Raw genomic sequence first — 23,367 nt, 5'->3', positions numbered from 1 at the left:
TTAAAATACAACATTGATTTATATGGTAACTTAATATGCAACAATTTAATAAGATTATTGATGCTATCTTTAAATTTATTTAAAAAAATCTATGTCTTCAATCTTATCCACATAGGGAACTTCTGAAGTGGAAACTCCTTTTATTGAAGCACATAGGCAAATTGCAGTCTAAGCAAGCTGAGGTGGGAGGCAGGTCTTAGAGAGTTGACCGGGGTTCTGAGACATCAAATGATATTTACATGTCATTTAGTTAGTTTGTTTCAGAGATAGAATTTGAACTCAGATCTTTCTAACTCCAGGTATCAGTTTTGTAAAGGATACTCTAGAGTCTTTAGTTCAGATCCTATCAATAAGGACCATTTTAGGTTATGTGTAATCCAGAAATGAGGCAGAAATAAATCTCAATGTTTTATACTCTACACTGTACTTTTAAGTCAGTCTAAACATTCACAGTGCCAGAATGGAGTGTCTTATAATTCACTATTACTCAGTTCAGTCAGACAGATGGGAGATTTTCCTTGTTTGTGGGAGGAGTGAATGATAGCAAGGAGAGGAGGGCTGGGGCATCCTGGCTCTGGGAAGGGAAAAATTATGTTTGTCACTTTTTCTTTTTCTTTCTAAGTGTCGTATCTCTCTGACCACTGTTAAGTCGCTGCCATCTATAGGAAGTAGATGGAAGCAAAATGATATAGAAATGGAAGAAATACTTTTTGCATTTTTGGAAAATGTGTGAGCAGTGAATGGAGAGTTTGTAGAATAATGTTATTTTCAGGTACTAGGTTTTATATAGGAAAGACATGCACATTTCCAAAGTAGGGCCTTTTGGACTAGTGATTTCCTAGACAGACTTATTTCTCATTCTACTTTGAGGTTATGAACGCTTTCTAATCTTTATTTTAAACGAAGGACCATAAATTTAGAATTGGTAGGGGCTTTTATGTAACAAGGTCATGTAACACAATTCCCTCATTTTATGGCTGAAGAAATTGAAGCTTAGGGAGATCATAACTTGCCCAAGGTCACATGTATAGTAAGTGACCAAGCTGAGGAGTGACCCAGGTCCTCAGACTCCACACCCACTCTACTACATTGCTTTTCTAGGAATGTTGACCCACTTTTAGATTTAAAACACCATCACCAATAACAAGCAACTGAAGGTCACTATGAAGAAACCACTATATAACTATATTTAAAAATTTTGTCTATTCAAAATGTTCAAAGATTTCAAAAAGAGAAAGAATAAAGTCTTTTAAGCACTAAAATTAGAACAGCAACAATAAAATACATCTGGGACTTTCTGAGCATGAAGTTTATGTTGCTATGAGGGAGAAGAAAGGTAATACTTTAGGATTCTCAAGGCAGGGAAAACTGGAAGAATCTAGGATCTGGGCTGGAGGAAATGGATCAAAATAGAATGTAATAGAAATAATACTGGATTGGGAATCAGGATAGTTGAGCTCTAGTCTAGGATATGTTACTAGCTACACATGTGTGACTGCAGGTAAGTCGTATAACTAAATTGGGCCTCAGTTTCCTCATCTATAAAATAAAATGACTGGATTAGTCTCTAAGGCCTCTTTGAAACTTAAAATTCTATACTCTAATGAATGTCCGTCTGTCTGTCTCTCTGTCTCTGTCTCTCTCCTTCAGTGAAATGTGTTAGGTCACTTCAAGGTGTTTGTCAGACATATAACAGCTTGTTCTTTTTGTTGAATCAGAATCAGGTTAGTGGCTGGTACTGCCACCTGCTGGCTAGACATATTATTTTGGGCAGAAATTGTAGATTGTCACCAAGATAGGTCCAGAATTGAAGAGGAGGAAGATAGAAGGCTAGATTGCATTCAGAGCTTCCAGGAGCTCCAATCTTGTCTCTGAAACAAAAATCCATCTTTTAATTACCCACACTCTTTCAGTGATGCTATGAGGTAATGAGTTACAATCTTTGAAGAATCAAAATGGCATGTCACACAAAGTTTAATGGGGAGGTTCATGATGGATATAAGTAATATAAGTAGGCAACATTAATAATATATTACACATACGAAATAGGATAAAAATGTCATCAAAGAGATGTATAATTAGAAAACAAGCTGACTGGCCATGAAAGGGAGAAAGTGATAATAAATGGGCAACTTGTATGTTATACTACTACCCAAATAGTATTAAGAGAAAGGCCTTCCAGAATATTGAGAATGTACCCCTATATAAGATACATAAGAGAACAGGAAAAAGAGTTATGCAAGATGAGAAGGCATGAAAAGTTGTGATGTGTATTTTGGGTGGGAACACCCACATCAATGAGATCACAACTCTATTGAAAAAGAATACACTCTTAAACATGGGTCATTTTGACAATTAATAGTGTTCTGCCCTAGTCAGGCAACACCTAGAACATTGTGTTGCAGTTACTACATTTGATTTTTTATTTATTTATTTTTGAAACATTTTTTTTCATTTTTAAGGCAATTGGGGTTAAGTGACTTGCCCAGCGTCACACAACTAGTAAGTGTCAAGTGTTTGGTCTGAGGCCGGATTTGAACTCAGGTCCTCCTGACTTCAAGGCCTGTGTTCTATCCACTGCGCCACCTAGCTGCCCCTATACCTCTTCTTTGATATCCTTATTCAATATCACTCTTGCCAGGGATCTTAGGTTCAGGTCTACCTTTCCTACACGTTGGTGTTACAGTTATTTATGAACACATATTATCTTGCCTACTAAACTGTAAGCTTCTTGAGGGCAGGATAGTCATTGATCTTTGAATTTTCCACAGTGCTTAGCACAGTGCTATGGAATGCTTTCCATAGACCTCATGATGTAGTGGAAAGAACACTGGACCTGAAAACAGGGGCCTTGTACTCAAATCCTGGCTTTGTCAGTTTCTAACTGTGTGACCATGGGCAAGTCACTTAATGTCAATGAGACCCAAACTTTATGAATCATAACTCATTACATCAAATGTAAATTGTTGTTTTTATGTATGACTAAGTTATTTAACTGAAAAAAGACTAACTTGTCACTTGGTATTATGTAGATCAGAGGTTCCCAAACTTATTTGGCCTACTGCCTCCTTTAAAAAAAAATTATTCAGTGCCCTTATGGAAATCTACTTTCTTCAACCTATTAACAGTTTTTTTTTTGAAATGTACATCATTTCAAAAAAATATAAAATATTTTTTAAAAATGACATCTTAAATTTAAAAAGTTATTGAAAAATTGTTTTTTTTCCTGCATTGAAATTTTGATGACACGATATTGCGTCATGTAACCATATGGTATCATATTATAAACAAGTCATTGCACGCATACATTCTTGCCCATGCATGCTGGACTTCCTGACCATAAGCAACATGATCACCTGCCAACCCTTGCTTGTTAAAACCTGTCAGGGGACTTGACCACTGATCTATTATCACTTGCATTTTTTTTTCAGGGTCATGGGGTGAAGTGACTTGTCCAGGGTCACACGGCTAGTAAGTGTCAAGTGTTTGAAGTCACATTTGAACTCAGGTTTTCCTGAATCCAGGGCTGGTGCTGTATCCACTGTGCCACCTAGCAGTCACTCTATCACTTGCATTTTGTATGTTTATTTGAAAAATAATGAAATCACTACAGCTTTAACTCTGTTACACAAGAGAGGAATCATGTACAGACAGTTTTTCAAAGTTTTCTTCCCTTCTCTTCTTTCCTTATGCTTCCACTGCCTTCTTTTTTTTTTTTATTATTCAACGCCCCGCCCCCCCCCAAGTTGCACCCGAGCCTACCACCTCCTCCCTGGAACATTCCAGCACCCCTCAGGGGCAGTATTGCCTACTTTGGGAACATATGAGATTAACCTCCCCATACCTGCCCTTATGTGCTGCCTGAAGTTTTCATTTTTCAGCTAATTTTTTTTCTTAGTTTTATAAAAAGGGTTTGGGAGCAACATATTCTGAAACTCCTGATGGATCAAAATGAGTGTTTCTTTTTTCCTTTGCTTTGTTTTTGCACAGCCAAAAACATAAAGAGAGAAAAAAATATCCTGTTCTAAATGAGTGTAACACCCTTTCCTACCCCGTGCTCCACTTACTGAGAAATATCATCTCTGTAGTTCCTCTTGTTTAGGTATCCTAGTCTAGCAGAGTTTTCCCCATTCCAACGGTCTTTTCTCAAGTTTCATCATCCTTCACATTTCTGTTGCATTTTTACCTTATTTTGGAATTTTATTTTTTAAAATCATAAACAGCTTAGTGATTTTTCCAATAGTATTTCAAATTCTCTTTTCTAGAAGAGGCCTGCACAACTTGTGACCCCCCACTGCTTGCGATATGCCAGAGGATTTCTTCTACATACGAAGGATGTTTTCCTCTACATTTTTTCACAGGTTGTCTGAAATCCTTTGCCATGCCACGGGGGCCCGAGGGCAGTAAGCAGCATGAGAGTTGTACAGGCCTGTTCTGGAAACACCACCCTACTTTTCCAGACTTATCTCAGACTAGTCCCCTGTATGTGTGGTGAATTCCAGCCAAACTTGACTGTCTGCTTGTATATCCCTTATATATGACTGGTACTAACCTATCTCTGTTTCTTCACTCATGTTGTTTCTCATGCCAGGGATATGCCTCTATTTCCTCTTCCTGTCCATTGAAAGCTTTAATAGTCTCTTCTCTATGAAGGCTGTCCTGATCCTATCAGTTAGTAACTTTCTTCCATCTTGCATTTGCTTCTCTTTTATGTGCTCACCATGTATATTTTGTAGTATTTTTGTGTATGTATCTCATCCCTCTGTTGGGTTGAGTTCCATAAGGAGGCAGGCATGATGTGTCATCTTACGTTTTTATCTCTTCCAGACTGTAATGGTGTCCTGCTCATGTATGGATAGTGCAGTGGCCTGGCAGTCTCCTCAATGCAAGCACTGTGTCCAATGATACACATTGTGCCTTATAAATGCCTTCTCATTCTGCGTGTCTCCTGTTTAATCCCTTCTGTAAGTTTCCGTGGGATCTGAGTAGGAGGAATACAGATGGGGGAGAGCCATCTGATAGAATGGAGCTCTTCCTGTAGGTCCTTTACTATTTTGTGTGTGCTGGTGGAACATGGGTGATTCTTCTGTTGTCCTCTGTTTTTGATATGTGTCTAGCCCAATTGCTTTTCTGGTCTGATGCTCCCTAAGTGGTATCTTCCTAAATGTATCATGTGCATACACCCTCATTTATAATTCGCTGCAGTGCATATGCATGCTATATATCTCTCTATTATCCTCTATTGTCACCTACAATTCTGATTCTTGTTTTCCTTCCCTGCTTCTTCCCCTTCTTTCCCACTTCTTTCTCCCCCCTTCTATTCCCCTCCCCTTCCTCTCATTGTTACCCCCTCTTCTATTTTCTTCTCTTTCCCTCTATTCTCCCCCTTCTTCCTTTTCCTTCTTCTTTCCTTCTCTATCCCCAATATCTGGGGATACAAAGAAAAAAAAACCAAACTGCCTTTGTCCTCAAGAAGCTTATAATCTATGTTAAAAAATGAATAATAAGATAAGTAAATGTAAACAGAAAATGTACACAAAGTAATCATACTAATTTTATTAGGGAGAATGATATCTGCAATTGATGGAATTGGGATAGGCCTTGTGCAGGAGGTGGCAACTGAGTTGAATTTCTTTATATTGTGGTAAATCCATGATTAACATTTATGCAGCATCACTGAGAAAATATTGGTGTTTAAAAAGATGTTGGTTGTGTGTGTGTATGTGTGTGTGCACAGCTCAGGATCATTGAAAACTCTATCTAATTTTAAAAAGAGAATACATCCTGCTTTACTCTACACATAATTGGGACTTAATAAATGTTAAGGTTGAAACCAGAGAGAGAAACAGACTGGAAAACCTCACAAGCAAAACACTAAATATCCTACCTGTGAGAAAATTCACTCTCCCTGTTTTGGAGGATGCCTTTCTCAGGGAAATGGCAGTGCTATGATAGATAGGCCCACTTTGTAAGTGTTTCCTCAGGCGGTACTCTTATAAGCTCTTGACTTATGAGCATGGGTGTGTTGCTCAGTGACAAACATAATTCTAGTTACCTTTTAGATGCTAGTGGGAAATGTGTTCCCTGAATCTGTAATTTTTGAGGAAACTTGAACTGAAATAGGCACCTTGAGTCTCATAATTCAAGTTTTTCCTTTTGGCCATTGAAAAGGTCATAAACTATTTGTGAGTCTGTAGATTGTCATGGGTAGAATGGTAGGGAAATCAAATCAGGAGCGACTGATTTCTTGTAGGCAAAAGTGATTTTTGGAGAAAAGGCAAGTATGGTTTGGTTAACCAGTGTCCCTTTAGAGTGTTTGGAAATTCCTTCCCTATGTTAAGGGTCTATGGTTTCCTAATGAAAGGAAACTTCAGAAATGACTTGTTTTTGTCATTTGAAGCTAATTAGACCAGAGTCAGTCCTATTAAAAACTGTTGGAACTTGACCACGTGTTTCAGTGGAGAGGACACTAAATGTGGCTTTCAAGGATCTGCTTCAGAGTTCAAAATTACTAATTAGATTATGAAATTATAGTCCTTTTTAAGGCATGGTAGGCATTATATCAAGTACCAACTCCTTGGGACAGGGACATATATGAACCAGACAGGGAATGATGTCAGGAGAAAGTATAGGAATAGGGACTGGACCCATGATTTCATTGTTATAAAGAATTTTCAGGCAAGAAAACTTCCTGAATCAATGGAGATCAGCGTCTTCTTCGCAACTTGAAGTCAGAGAATTGCTTGGAGCAGAACAGAGGTGTTAAATTCCACTCCAGGTGAACAAAATTACCAGATTAAAATGTAATTGGGAAATGTTTAACAAAATGAATAAAAATATGACCTAGATAATGTTAAGTTGTGGTCTTCAAAGTATATATGTAGCTAGCAGGGATCTGTTTCTGAGTTTGACACCATTGGCCTAGAACATGGAGAAATTAGAACTTGCTTAGGGTCACACAGACAGTATATATCAGTGGTAGAACTTGAACTAATGTCCTAAAATCCATTGTTAATGTGTGTTACCTTAACCTTTCTAAGCCTCAGTTTCCTCAATGGTAAAATGAAAGGATGTTACCTATGTGATCTTGAAGTTCTCTTTCAGTTGTATGACTCTATGGTGGCTGGTTGTATTAGTGATGGTCTATGCTTTGGAGTGTTATTTGGCTCACTAGTGATTCCCTTCTGACATTAGGCTGTCTTTCTTACCTGCCTTTAGCTAGTAGGTCCTGGAGGTATTCAGTTTGTGTTCTTGAAAGTACAAATATTCTCCATTTCAATCAGAAAATAAAAATCAGGGCAGACAACACCAAGTTGGTAAGTGGATCACATTATTTCCAGATTTCTTTTTTCAGTTTAATTCCTACCACATCTCTTCCTGGGGGAGCCTAGAAAGAGAGTAGGAGAGGAGAAAGAATCCTTTCTTATCTTTCACGTAGAGAAGCCCAAGTATTTTCTCTTTTTTTCAAGAAAGCCCCACATCCAGAAAGTTGGTGTTGCCTAGGGCTGGGGTGTCACCAGGGAATTTAACCTTAGTATAGTGAAAAAGGAAGGCCCTTAATTCATTCAATATGTCATCAGAAATGTCTTATTGTTGGTCTTATTCCTGAAGGTAAAGGTCTTGGAGGGTTTTCAAAGCTCATGGTTCATTATTAAATAATCTGTTCTCAGTAAACAGCTCCCTGAGTCTCAGCTGGAAAATGTTCACAGACGAGAGGTGTGTGATCTAGGAATTGTTAAATAATGAAGCTGTTGGTGTCAGTAAGTATTATGGTGTAGATCACTCATATTTCTATTATCAAACTACAGGAAGAGTAAGCGTTATGAAAAGGAAAGATTAGGGACTAAATTCCCTTTTGGAAAGTTGTTTCTTTCCACAATGAAGTAAATTTTGAGTTGGCTACTTTCTATGTTGAATTGAAGGTTTGGAGTGCAGAAGGCTCAGCAAGGCTTTTCTTAGAGGGCCTGATGCTGGAAATCCAGAAATACTGAACATGATCAACAGTTTTCGACGAGATGATAATATGTGTCCTTCTTTGTCATTTGTCTGCAAAATGGTGATGAATAGATTGTGTTTGTGTTAACACTTATATTCTCAGTCTATTAGTATTCAATACCAACAACAATACATTTATCCATTCCACATTGTGGGGGTTAATGGTGCAGCACCCCCACGACTTGGAAAATCTATGTAAAAATTTTTGGTGCCCCACTTTGTACCAGAGAAGCAGTCTGAATTATTATGGTATTAAAAGATAAAATATGTTGATATTATACAATACTATACATATATTTTATGCATTTCTGAGTTTCTAAACTTTTACTGTGTCATCTATGGGCCTTCATGTATCATCTGCAGTTTCTGCAAAACTCCCCCAAAACTTCCGTTTAATTTCTTATGCTGACCTGTGCTATATCAGCAATGGGGAAAGTTGAGATGTGGAAGGGATAACTGTAATGGCTAGCATTTATATAGTGCCTTAAGATTTATAAAGTGCTTTACAGATATTATCTTATTTTCACAATAACCCTATGAAGTAGGTGCCACTATTATTATTATTCCCATTTTACAGATGAGGAAACTGAGGCAGACAGAGGTTAAGCGACTTGCCCAGGGTCACACAGCTAGTAAATATTTGAGGATGGATCTGAACTTAAGTCTTTATTAAATTTAGAAGTGTTCATTGCCAATTACTTTAGGGGCTATTATCAAATTAAGATTGTGTTTCTTGAGCAAATATCAGACAGGGGAGACCCAGATTGATAGCAGTTGTTCTGAAAAAGATGGGAGGTGGTGGTGTTTAGTAGACTGCAAGCTCAATATGAGTTAGCAGCTTGATGTGGTGGTCAAGAAGCTAATGTGATCTTGGGCTACATTATAAGGGGCATTGCTTCCAGAGGGAGAAGAGAAGACTCAGAGGGATGTGATAGCTATCGCCAAGCATTTCAAGGGGTGCTTTGTGAAGGAGGGAATCTAACCCCACAATGTAGCATTAGGAACAATGGTTGGAAGTTAAAATAAAGCAAATGTAGGCAAAACTTCCTAACACATAGAGATGTCCAAAAGCGAAATGAGATGCATCTAGACATGGTGGGTCTTCAAATAGAGTCTGTATTGTTAGAAGTGTTGTAGCCTGGAGTCCTTTATGTATTAGTTGGAATAGAGAAGCAGCCATCATCCCTTTAAGGTCCCAAATCCTGTGATTTTGTGGTTCTAAGCATGACAAAATAGTAATAAAATAGTCAAACCATTAGCCAATTTGTTTTTCTTTAAAGGGAAAAGAAATCAAATTACCAGAATGAAATAAAAAGGGGGAATTTAAAATAAATGGAGAGAAAATGAAGATAATTATCAGAAACTAGTATAACAAATTATTTATTATATATTACATATATAGGAATACTTATGATTAGGGTAAGAATTTATAATTAGGCAATATAAAAAAGACAAAATAGTCAATTTTGATAGTGTAAAATTTAAAAGCCTTTGACCAAAGAATATCAACATAGGTAGAATCAATCAGTCAGTAAATATTAAGTGTCTACTATGTGCCAGACACTATGTTAAGCAATGGAGATACAATGAAAGGCAAAAGAGATAGTATCTGCTCTTAAGCAGCTCATAATCTAATGAGAGAGACAACATGCAGACAACTATGTACAAATAAAATGGAGATAATCAATAGAGAGAAGGCATTAGCAATTAGGGTTAGGAAAGATTTTCTGTAGAAGGTGAGATTTTAGCTAGAACTTGAAGGAAGCCAATGAAGCCAGAAGAGGAAATGAGGAAGGATAAAATTCCAGATGTGGGGGACAGGTAGTGAATGCCTGGAGTTGGAAGATGTAGTGTCTTGTTAGCAGAATAGCAAGGTGATCATTGTCAGTGGATTGTAGAATACATAATGGTGATGGTAGAATAATATAAGGTGTAAGAATAATGAAAAGGAGGAACAGCTAGGTGGCACAGTGGATAGAGCACCAGCCCTGGATTCAGGAGGACCTGAGTTCAAATCTGGCCTCAGACACATAACACTTACTAGCTGTGTGACCCTGGGCAAGTCACTTAACCCCATTGCCTAGCCCCTCCAAAAAAAGAATAATGAAAAGGTCGGGGGGGGGCGTAAATTATAAAGGGCTTGTTACCCCAAACAGAAGATTTCTTATTTGATTCTGGAAGTGATAAGAATAGGATGGGAAGTGATAGACTAGTGTCTACTGAATAGGGTGGTGACATAGTCAGACCTATGTTTAGGAAGATTTCTTTGACAGTTGAGTGGAGACTGTACTGGAGTGAGGAGTGACCAGTGGCAGGGATAACACCCAGGGGACTATTCTAATAGAGGTGATGAGAGTCTGCACCAGGGTGGTGGCAGTGTCAGAGAAGAGAAGCAACTACATGAATTAGAAAAATACCTTAGTATTAGATATCTTTCATAAAAGTTTGACTAAGTTTATGGGGAGTTGAGACAACTATATATCTATATCTATATCTATCTATATATTTGATTGATGGACCACTGATGGACAATATTGTCCATTTCCTAGTGAACAGGTAGTCAGAGGCCATTAACAATTTTTAAAAGAAGAAATATGAGTATTCATATTATAATTTTGAAGTCACTATTAGAGAAGGGAAAATTCAAGAAATCCTTATAGTACCACATTACATTGATCAAACTAGAAAACTGGTAAAAAGGAAAAATTTATTGTTGGTGGAGAAGTGGGAATAGAGGAATACTAATTCACTGCTAGTGTGACTGAATCAGTGCAATCATTCTATAAAGCAATTTGGAATTGTGGCAACAAAAAATTACTAAAATTTTAATACTCTTTAATCTAATGATGTAGTTCTTGACTACAAAGGAAAAAACACAGTCTTATGTGAATGGAAAATGGTTACAATGCAGTAGTATTATCTGTGGTAGCAGAAAGCTGGAAATAAAAGATGTACCCAACAACTAGGGAACTAGCCATCAAATTATGGTATGTGAATGTAATGAACTATTGCTGCACCTTAAAGAAGGATGAATGTGAAGAATTTAGAGGAAAAGGGGAAGACTTGCAAGGTCATACATACCTCTAAAGAAAGTGGAACTAAAAGAAGAATTTACACAGTGACTGCAATGATTTAAATAAAGCCGATGTGGAGAGGTAACAAAACTAAGATCAAATACAATCATTACTATTAATACTATACTCTCAAGTGTAAATACCCTATCCATCTTTTCTGTTAATAACTGATAATCTAGATTTTTTTCATAGAATGCACTGTGTAAAGGAGTCTGTTGAGAAGTTATACATAGGATCAATATAAAACATATAGATAAGATTTAAAAATCATTGGCAATTTAATATAAGAACTGTTAGCTTGAGAGCACCAACTTGTTCATCATTGATAGACCTTCATTATTCTTGGATAAATCAAGGATCCACAATGTGGGAACACATTGGACCATTGCAGCTTACAACCCATTTATAGCTTAGTTGATAAGTCTTAATGAGCTGCCTAAACCTCAGAGAATGTTAGTGACTTGCCTATGGTCACACAACTAGTCAATGTCAAGAGCAGGATTTGAACCCAATTTTTCCTGACTTCAGGTGCAGTATTTATCTTGCTGCCTCCTGACTTCTAATATTCCAGTGAACCTGTGATTGCATTGATGTGGGTATCTCTGCAAAGATGCAGATTACAGGTCATCTACAACTCTTATTCACGTCCTCCTAAGAATTTTCCATCCAAGATGGTTGAAGTCTTCTTTAAACTCTTGATATTGGGAATATACCAAACAGAGATTTGGGCATCCATGCCTGTAGTCATGGACAAAAAAGATGAAATTAGATTAGCCATAGCTTAAAAATCTGTAATGAAGGAAAAAAATATATAGAAGCAGAATCTATATTCCTTGGCTCTCCTGACCCTTGATCACCATTTTAATGACAACGTAACTGTATTGTATGAAACCAACTTATTTTTGGACTTGGAAAAAATATTAAAAACCTATGAGACACAGGTTCTGACAGATCATAATATTTCTCATCTCTTGTTTGTCTCCTCCCACTTAAATCCTGTATGTTCACATATCCAGTCTTCTGAAGCTCAGGAAAACAATGGGCCTTTGACATTTTCTCCATTTGTCAGTGCAGCTTCTTAACTCAGCTTATCTTTTCTTTCTTTTTAAAATTTTAAAATTTAAATTTAATTTTATTTTTGGTTTTCAACTTTCACTTTTATAAGATTTTGAGTTCCAATATTTTTCTCCCTCTCTCCCTTCCCTTCCCCCTCCCCAAGATGGCAAGCAATCTGATATAGGCTATACATGTACAATCATATTAAATGTGTTTCCATATTAGTCATGTTGTGAAAGAAGAATCAGAACAAAGGGAAAAAAGCACGAGAAAGAAAATACAAAAAAAAAGAGAGAGAAAGTGGTATTCTTCAATCTCCATTCAGACTCCATAGTTCTTTCTCTGGATGTGACCATTTTATCTTTTCTGATCCTACTGGTGGCTGCCATCTCACTGAACCAAAGAGAACTCCTAGGACAAGAATGGCCAGAGACAGCCTCAGATTTCAAAACCAACTTTCAGCAGCTCTTGCTTTGTTTGATTGCAAAAAAGTGCTCTATTATTACAATTATTATCTCGTTTGAGTCTCATAACAACCATCAGAGGTAGGTGCTATTATCACCTGCATTTTATAGGAAACTGAGGCTAGCAGAAATTAAGTGACTTGCCCAAGGTCACACAGCTAGTAAGTATCTGAGGCTGGATTTGAAGTCAGATCTTCCTGACTCCAGACCCAGTGTTCTACTTGCTGCTCTGGCTAATCATCCTACAGGTAGACACAGGTCTTGTTCTTTCCTCTGTTGAATTTTTGCCTAGATGTTGCAAATTTGTGTACCCCATTGAAATTACTGAAAGATGTTTTTTTTGGATACCAGTTGTCTTAAATGTGCTGAGTCAGCTTTGTAGCATGATCATCATTGATTAAATTTTACTGAATGTCTATTGGGAAGTTAATATTTCATTACTGAACTTTTTGTCATTGTTCCTGCTGGTGTGTTACCTGGAAGTTCCACCCTCCCTGTTCATTGTTTGTCCCATCCATAAAGTCTTCCTTGATTGAATATTGTTGGTTAAATGACTTGCCCAGGGTCACACAGCCAGTCTGATTCAGTACTGATCCCAGACTTCCTTGACTCCAAGGTCAACTCTTTATCTGCAATGCTGGGAGGCCTCAATTTAACACCTAGCAGAGAAATGTCAACTATGGTTTACCTAAAGTCTACTCTGTACATGAATTCCATTGAGTTTTTGTTTGCTCTAAATGTAAAAAAAGTGGTAGCTACTTAAACATGCCATTTTGAAAGGAAGAAAGAGAGAAGAATGAATAATGTGGAAGAGGAAGACAGAGGAAATAACTAAAAAGACCACATGGCAACCAGAAATGGGGATGGGATTGGAAGTCCATAAACAAAATTGGTGGCTGGTTAATGGAGTGTAATTTAAGGGCTGCCATCAGGATGCTCCACCCTCAAATATCTTCTCCACTAGCTTATATGAGTTTATCATAGCAACCTACATTTTACCATCAGAGTCATGTATTAGCATTCTTCTGGAGACTTGTCTTTTAGCTGTCTCAAGATGAATGTTGCATGAGAGTAGCGATGGATTAGCTATATAACACCTTAGCAGGGATAAGATGAATTAAATAACACTTCTGCTCACACAACAGAGAAGTGGGCCCTGAAGTGAAGGGTGTATAAAATATACATCTTAAGGGAGGGGGGAAAGGACTTCTAATAGGGTCATGACTAATACTCAAGAGGTAACATGAGAGTTCTGGTAATTTTTGGGGGAGAATAGGAAATGATGGAGGGATTGGGGGAATAGGGCAAAGATGTTATTTCATCATTTTTTTCTAGGAATTGGCTCTAGAAGAGAATGAACAGAGAACAAAAGAATATAGATGAAGGAAGAAGATGGTAAAGATAAGAGGGAGAAGGAAGGGTAGGGGTTAGCAAATAGGCTGTGTTTACAGTCCATGGGCCTCCAGTTATACTGCATTTTCATGGTGTCTTTCACCTGAGGCTTTTAAAGAACTTCAAAAACCACACAGCCCAATTTTATTTTTATTTAATGAAGATCATTGTTCTCATTTTATAGGAAAAGGAATGGGTGCCCACAGACATTTGGAGGATTTGCTCAAGATAGCAGCAAGAAGGCTATAGACCTTTCACAAGCCATACAATTCCTCAGTTATTGTATTCCTTCCATTCAATGCTTTACCCGAGTATTAAAATCTTTATTATTTTCTGATTGGTGGCTTTTAAAGGATACTTTAATTGATTATTTAATTTATTTATTAAATTTAATAATTTTAAATAATCTATTAAATTATTAAATTTATTTATTTAAATTAACTAATAATTAATAATTAAATTGATTAATTAACATTCAATCTGTTACCAAGCCCTTTTTGGGTCTAACTCTGAATTTTTCCAAACTCTCCCCTTCTCCATGCTCACAATGCTATTATCACCTCTCCCTCCTAATAACCTCCTAACTGGTCTTTCAACCTCTAATCCTTACTCTCTCAAATGGTATTCTGAATTGCTGTCAAATTAATCTTCCTAAGGCACAGGACTGGCCACATTACTTCATCTTCAAAAATCTTCAGAGGCTCCTGATGGGACAAAATTAAAACTCTTTAATATGGCATTTAAGGTCTTCTACAAAAGTGGTGTCAAATTAAAATAAAAACAGGACCACTAATACACAAATCTGTATGTTAGGATCCCTGTGGCTGCATATTGACTTAGTTTTAAAAATATAATATTAACTGTTTTATTGTATTTTTATTTGGTTAAACACTTTCCTACTAGCTTTTAATCTGGTTCCTGCCTATATGCGGCTTGCAGCTGGCACATATGACACCTCTGCTCTAATATCTGACTCCAAAATTCCTAGACAAAGTAGGTAAAGTATTGGTCTTAGAGTTAAGAATACCTGAGTTCAAATCCCACCTTAGACAGTTACTGGCTAAATGATACTGGGTAAGTCATTTCACATCTATGAGCCTCAGTTTCCTCTGTGAAATGAAGGGGGTTGGACTAGATGTCCTTTAAGGACCTATTCTGTTGTGGGAATACAAAGATAAAAACAAAGTATTCCTTGTCCTAAAGGAGCTTACATTCTGTTCTTAGCTGTGGGGAGTCATATACAACACACATACGAATAAATAAAATGTACATTGAATGGAGTCAGTAGAGAAAACTAAAAACTGGGGTGATCAGGGAAGGCTTCTAAGAGGAGGTGGCACCTGAGTTGAGTCATGAAGGTTTAAGATTCTGAGAGCTAGAAATGAACATGGAATGTATTCCAGCCATGAGGGATGGCTTATGCAAATACAGAAGCAAGAAATGGAGTATATTTCAGACAAATTCGACTACAAGATGTTCCCTGAACTTGACATGTTATTACCTGTAATCTATATCTGTGTTCAAGCTGTTCCCCATGCATGAAATGTAATTCTTTCTTGCTTGTGCCTATCAAAATATCTCTCTTTTTCCAAGGCTCAGTTTAGGTGTCAATATCTCCAAGAAATCTTCCTGGATTACCCTCCAGGTGAAAACATTGTCTCCCTCAGCATTCTTGTACCCATTCCCAAATGGCTGCTGGGGAGTGCTCACCTTGGCCCCAATTAATCATTTGGTCTCTGTAGCACAACAGAGGGAGGGTTAAGTTACTCCAGAAAGCCATTAACGTTCAAGAGAGTTCTCTGCACTACCAACTTTTGTTCTGCATTAGAACCAGCTAATCACTGAAATTCTGGACAGGTCTTAAGGGTGCTGCTTCTTAAATTTGGAACAAGAGATGATGCCAGTGAGCAGGATGTAAATGCTTCTTTTCTTTCCATCTCTCTCCAGCTAAATCCATATACTTCCGCAGTCTTGTATCTCATCTTTCACAAAGCTTCCCACTGATTCCTTACATGTCAAATGAGGTGATTGGAGTATATAGCATCTATAGTCTTTTCTAGCCCTAAATCTGTGATTCTAACTTGTTTCTTTGTTAGAATGTAAAGGCAGGACTGATAAATAAAAGAATGTATAGAATAATTATACACACACATACATATATACATACATACTTATACACACATATATGTGTATATATTTGTGTGTGTGTATACATACAAAGACCAATTTGTGTCTAATGGTAGCCAGCTCCAGGGTAGGGGATAGGGAGGAAGGAAGAAAAATAAAGAAATTTATAAGATAATTTTGTTGTAGATTTGAAAGGAATAGCAAATTGTGCACAGTAAACTCGCAGTTTTATGTGCAGTATTATCTTTTTTTATTGTGCTATGTTATGGAAATGCTTGTTTTATTCCATAAATTAAAAATAAACTTAAAATAAAAAAGAAAAAGATACCTATACGTACATACATATGTGTGTATAAATGTGTATATGTGCGTGTGTAGACTTATACATATACATACACAGAGATAGACAGATACATAAACAGATAGATACTTAGATAATGTAAAGGCAGGAATCATGTCATCTTCACAACATAGTGTCTTCATGTTGGAGACATTTAATAAGAGTGTGTGGTATTTTAGGTTTTCTGGTCTTCAGACTTTCAGCTTTGTTTCCATAGTGATACCTTTTACCGTAATGTTTCATTTGCCTGGCATCTTAGAGGGAATGATTTCTTCCATATAAGTGAATTTTCCAAGTAATTGAACTTTGTCCTTCTTAAATGTGGGACTTTTTTGTTTTTGATTTACTATGGAAGTATTTTTAACATATGTTACATAGTTACCTTGCTTTTTTAAACAGATCAAACTGAAGATAATTTAACTTTTTCATGACTGGAGTAATCATTATGAACATCAATTATTATATTCTGCTATAATATACTAATGCCTTTGGTGATTTTATATATATATATAATAGATATTAATTATATATGATAGATGTTATACAAACACATCTATATGTACATGTATATGTGTATATATAGATATACATACATACACACACACACATATATACATATACAGACAGAGACACACATGAACACATTTGTAGTGCTCAGTTATTTGTAAGTCATATCTGTTTCCTGCCTTTTTCCTTTTTTTCCTGTTAGACTATCAGTTGTTACTTCTTGCTGCTGTTGAAATGCCTGCCCCTCAAACCCCTCTTCTTCTTCCACTAATTTCTAGTTGGTTGTGAGTTGGAGAATCCCATCACTAAGCTTATGAGTAATGTGTGTAAAATAAAAGTAAATAAGCTCTGAGTGAAGGCTTTGGGGATTATCCCATAAGTAAATATGTGGAACTTTAATGCATGGTTTTTGATGTATGTACATTTTGCCTTTACAATTTTTTTAAACTTATAGATTTTTGATCCCATTAGTTGAACTTGTCAACTTAGTAAACCCTAGACAAATATGCTGTTGTGGTACAGTTTTTTTTTCTTTACAAGTCTGTAAATACTTTTGAGAGAAGTATCTTGACTGAATGTGTGATGTAATAGAAACTTGACCTAGATTTAGATTTAAAGGACTTGAGTTCAAATACCACCTCTGACACTTACTACCTGTGTGACTTTGGGCAAATCACTAAGTTTCTCGCTAGACCTCAGTTTCCTCATTTGTAAAATGAGAGATTCAGTCAGATGGCCTCCAGGATCTCTTGTAGCTTTAATACTCTATGATCTTATATAAAGACTGCATTGGAAAGAAATATCAAGACTTTTCTGGTGAGCATGGAAAAATCTTTTAGGATCTAATTTTTGCCCTTAGAATCATATAGGGGATAGGAGGAACCTCAAATTTTAAGTATCATCTTATCTGATTCCCTTATTTCAGTGGTACGAAAACAGACTCAGTTTGATTCTGTGGTCTGTCAAGGGCTGTAGAGGGAGTTAATTGCCTTAACTAGAAGTGTTTCTTAATCCCAATCTAGCAAGCATGTGGTTCTATCCTAAATTCTATCCTTGGCTTGTTCGAAACTGAGGTATTGCTCATAACTCAGTTTTTCTGTTACAATTCATGTTTAGGATTATTGTCATTGGCAGTTTGGTAAAAATCCGGTTGGAAATTGAATATTAGTTATTTGTTCAAATGAGATAATATATGTAAAGTGCTTAACAGTACCTGACACATAGTAGGTGCTATATAAATGCTTATTTCCTTCCCTTCTTTTGTTCATAAAGTACACAGACTTCAACTTATATCTAATTATGTGAGTTGCATTATTATGAGAAATAAAAATAAATCATTCTTTATCCACACAGATGAGAGAGGGACAAAATATTAGAAGGGTCAAAGAAATGCTAGCTATGAATTCTTTTGAAAGAAAAGTTTTCTTATAATTTATTTAAAATGAAACCAGTAGGGTAATAAGTTCCAATCTTGGTTTAATTTGAACTACAAGTCACAATAAAAGTAGGGACATAAAAGGCATTTAATCAATGCTAGCTAAATTAATAAATTGGAGCGGAAGTTAATTTCAGTCTGTGATTCAATATAACCCAATGAACATTTTAAAGCACTTTCTCCATGCTAGGCACTATGCTAGTTATTGGAGGGTACAAAGATAAACTAGACAACAGTCTCTGTCCTCAAAGAGTTTGCATTCTACAGATGAGCTCCTATCCTATGAAAGAATCTGTGACAAATATCTCCTCATATTCCAGCCACAGAAAACTAGATACAAAAGAAATAGTCCATGAATGTTGTGAATAGTTAAAAGTCTTAAAATTTTTTTTTAAAGGAAAAAAATCTGAGAAAGATTCTCTTGTTAATGTAACTTAAAGCCCTCATCTAATGGCTTCAGTCATGGGTTAGGGTATTAATTCTTTCCCAAATCCATGAATAATTCACTTCATCCTTATCAGTCAGAGAAGCTCGTATTTCTTGTCTAGTGCATCAGTAAAATTGTTCTTGGGGGGAAAAAACCATGACATTTTTTTTGACTCAGATTTCTTCTAGGATTTTCATTTCTTTTTTGCATTTTACTGAGGGAAGAGAATGGCAAGGGAGGGAGAGGAAAGGGTAGAGATCCAAAGTGTTATATCAATCTCTGCTTAACCTTGCTATGTGTGAAGTGTAGACTATAAGTCTTCATTGCACTTCCTGACATCACTGACCCAGAGGCACTTCTCTGCCTAGTTATTCTTTCTCCAGCAACAGTATCTTTCTTTCTGAGCCATTAAGATCCCTGAAAGCCTCAGTGACAAGCTCTGTTGCTCAGGAGCACAAGATTAATACTTCTGGGAGAGTAGGAAGATTCTTTATCATCAAAGTGATCTATGATCATGCTTTCCTTCCCCCCCTCTTTTTTTTTTTGTTCTGCTAGTGTCAGGAGGTGCTGAGGTGCAGGAAAATATTGGACTAATAACATGTTTTCACTTTCATCCATTTCCACCAGCTCATGCAGAATTACAGAATCTCAGAGTTGGACGGGACCCCAGGGGCCCTTGTGTAACCCTTTAGCTGACCAAGAATCTCTGCTACACCATACCTAGCTGGGCTCACTCAGCTACCTGAAGACTTCTAGTGAGGGGGGAACTACCACCTCCTTTGGGAACCCATTTTAGTTTTAGATGGCTCTTATTTTTTGGCATTTTATAATTTTTTTTACATTGACCTCAAATCATTCCCTCTGGTAACTTCTACCCTAGTGTCCTGCTTTTGCTTTCCATGGGCCAGCAGAATGAGTCTGATCCATCTTTGACACAACAGCCATTCAAATATGATATCCTCCTAGAGTTTTCTCATCTATAGACTAAACATCCACATTTACTTAAATCCACTTATTGTATCACATCAATACCCATTGCCATGCTGGTTTTATCTCTGGAGGCTTTTTTTTTTTTTTGCTAAAATGAGAGTCCCAGAACAGAACACAGTAGTCTATCTATAATCTGACTAGAACAGAGCATAATGGAACTATCTCTTCTCATAGGTAGGGCACTGCACCTCTCAATATCTCTTTTAAAGCTTGAATTAGATTTTTTTGTCTGCCTTTTTACACAATTGATTCATATTAAACTTGTACTCTACTAGAGTGCTCAACCCTTTTTTTTTAAAAATAGGAACTGTTAACTAGTCATATATCCCTCATCTTGATCTCATAAGGTTGGTTTTTTGATCCCAAGTGTTGGACTTTACATTTATACCCTTTTTGTCCCTCTCCCTACATAATAACCTTTGATAATTGAGTAGTTTATTTGTTCTGAAGCAGAATAAACTCACAGAGTGCCAGAGCTGAAAAAGAAACTTGTGAGATCACTTATCCTAGTTCTATTATTGACTAATTTAGTAGAACCAGAGGTATGCTGATAAATGTTTAACAATTATCTCTAAGAGAGGGATATGTGTGTGTTTTTGTGAAAATGTAAGACACACTTTTAAGTTTAATATACATTGTTAACATATTCTCTATCACTTTCTTAAGTATAGAGAATCAACAAAATAATAAATCAAGCCCTGATTTGTAGCATTTGTCTATTTTTGAAGTATATATGATCATCCTGAAAATTTAGAAGTTGACTCTCCAAAGATGATAAAAGCCAGGGCTAGGATATTCCTGAGCGGAATGAATATGAGTCAACAATATCACATGGTACCTAATGCCCCAAAAAATATATCTAAGATCAGGGAAATGATAGTTTCACTGTCCTCCTTCTCAAGTGATCTTTCAAATGTTTTCTGGTACCACAATTCAGGAAAGGCAATAATCAGGTGAAGCATGGCCAGATACGGGTAAAGAGTTTTGAGAGCCTGCCATGTGAAGACCTATTGAAAAAAAAAATCCCCAAAGATATTTAGCCTGAAGAACAAAAGACTTAAGGGGAGTCATGATAGCTGTCTTCAAATATTTGAAAGGTTGCTGAGGAAGAAGCATTAGATTTGTTAAGCTTCATCCCAGAGGGTGGTACCAGAAAAAATGGGTGGCAGCTAGAGAGAAACAGATTTAGGTATGACTGACTGAGGCAAACTTCCTAACAATTGGAGCTGTCCAAAAGTGAAAGGAGCTTCACTTTCACTTGAGGTCTTCAGGCTAAGGCTTGGTGGGGACTTCTAGAAGCTTTGAGGTATGGATTAGATAAGATAGCTTCTGAGGACCTTTCCAACTCAGAGATTTTATTGTTCTCTGATTTCTTTTTCTGATTGAGGAAATTGAAGTCCAGAGACATGAACTGTCTTGTAAAAACCTATCCATCTAACTAATGGCAGAACTGGTACCTCAGTTTTCTTATCTGCAAGATAAGGGCACTGGATTAGATGATCTCTAGGCCTTTTTCAGCTTTAAGGTTCTATGAAATTTGAGTAAAATAGTATTTTTATTTTCCTGATTGTCTCTCTTTAGAATGGGAGTTCCTTGTTTTTGTAAACTGTCATTTCTTAGTAGTCTTTCTTCTCTTCAAATGGACCAATCACCACTAGTGGGTCTACAGATCCTTTTTACTATATTCTTATAATAAATATAAACTATTTGTAGCATACACACAGAGGTTCTATGAAATTTTCAAGAAGTACTCTTCAATCTCCAGAAAACACATGTTGCTTTATAATGCATAGGGTATATGTTATCCCTGCCCTGGAGCATATATTTAACAGCAGTAATGCAATCCATTTATATACAGAATCATCTTCTCCAAGAATTGTTGGTTTTTGTAGTAATTGTATGGTTTGTTGTACTGGTGTCATTTTGTATTCCCTCACTCCTAAGGGTTATCATAGTCAAAATTTAAGGTGGGAAAGGGGTTACATTCGTAGATATGATTTAGAAGTTTATTTTAAATGTAATATGTTAGAGAAAACTCTGAATCCAGGAATAGGAAAATCCATAAATAGTCATTCTAGAATAATCATTATCAACATTGTCATGATTACTGATGAGGATTAGTAAGAACATAGGCACACATGGTACTGTGTAAAGTAGTTAAAGTACCACATAAGTCAAACAGGTGTAGTACTTCCATCTGGGGACTCCATTATTTCTTTGTATGTAAGAAGGAGCGCAGGCTAGATGACCTATCTCTTTTAGTTCTAAAGTGTGAAGGAGGCAGATAGATAGTACAATGAAAAGATCGATACATTCTTAGTCAGAGAACCTGATTCCAGAGATTCATGTCTTGCTTCCCCCATTTATTCCCTGTGGACCTTGGACAAATCACCAACCTTTCTTGATCTTAGTTTCTCCACCTGTAAAGTGAGAGGATTGGACTTGGTGACCTTTGATCCTTTCCAGCTCTAAGTTTATGACACTATGAACATATGAAACATGCTATGACAAGCTTTCTGTGCCTACAATGGAGAGAGAAGGTAGAAGATGGGACAAATTGATGTGGAAAAAAAAGTGGAGTGGTTTGATGGAAGGCTGAGGGATGACAGTGAGCTTTCAGAAAGAATGGCGTCAAATTGAGACAGATGTGTTGGGTTTGCTATGAAAGATCTTCATAATGGAAGTGCTGGTCATCAGATACAATGACAGGTGATCTTCATTAGTAATGGGTCTATTCCAGCTAATAAGTCAAGCATAAAATATTCAAATTTGGAGTCATTCTTTTCAATTACACTCTCAGGCACTTCACAGTTGGTGCATTGGAAGAAGCAAATAGGACCCAATGGGCTTGGCCAGGTTAATGTCCCTACAAAAAATGAACAGTTATTTCATGCTGATAATAATGGGCCTGAGCCTCTTGTGAGTTAGGGCTAAATTACTCACATTTCAGAGATCCATGAACTCTTTTAGGCCCCCGAGGGTGCCATTTAGTGCATACCTCTGTTGTACTAAATAATACCCTTGGGTCCTGCGAGTCTTTAAGCACTTATGAAAGAGGAATGATTTACTCCACAGTCACCAGGACTATTAGGGCCCCTTATTACTGTTTATAATAAAACATTGTACTTACACAGAAGCTTTGATCCAAGCTCAAAGAGTCTCTTCCCCAAACAAGCTCATTAATCTGAGCACCATCTATGGGAAGAGGTGGCCAGGGAACACTGGATCTCTCATTTATATGCCTTTTGGAGAGCAAGAAATTACTAGCCAGGAGAAGCTATGACTTGCTCAGGACCACCCAGTGAGTCAGTGGTGGCCCAGAGATGGGAAAGCAGGGTTCCTGGCTTCCTCTCTTACGCTAAAAAGGTTTCAGCTGAGTGAAGTGAGTCACTAACTCATTGTGGGCCAGCTCCAGAGATCTGCATGTGTTTTTGTTCCTCTTTCTTCCCACTCTTCCTCTCATTACTTTCCTTTCTCTAATGGATGGGGCTGAGAGACTTATTTTTATAAAGTTGCCCCTTCTTTAGCAATAATATTGGGATGTCAGAATTTTATTTCCA

Source organism: Vombatus ursinus, unplaced genomic scaffold (assembly GCF_900497805.2).
Source record: "Vombatus ursinus unplaced genomic scaffold, bare-nosed wombat genome assembly UNPS02014784.1, whole genome shotgun sequence".
NCBI lineage: Eukaryota > Metazoa > Chordata > Mammalia > Diprotodontia > Vombatidae > Vombatus > Vombatus ursinus.
Note: the sequence above shows the minus strand (reverse complement) of the source record.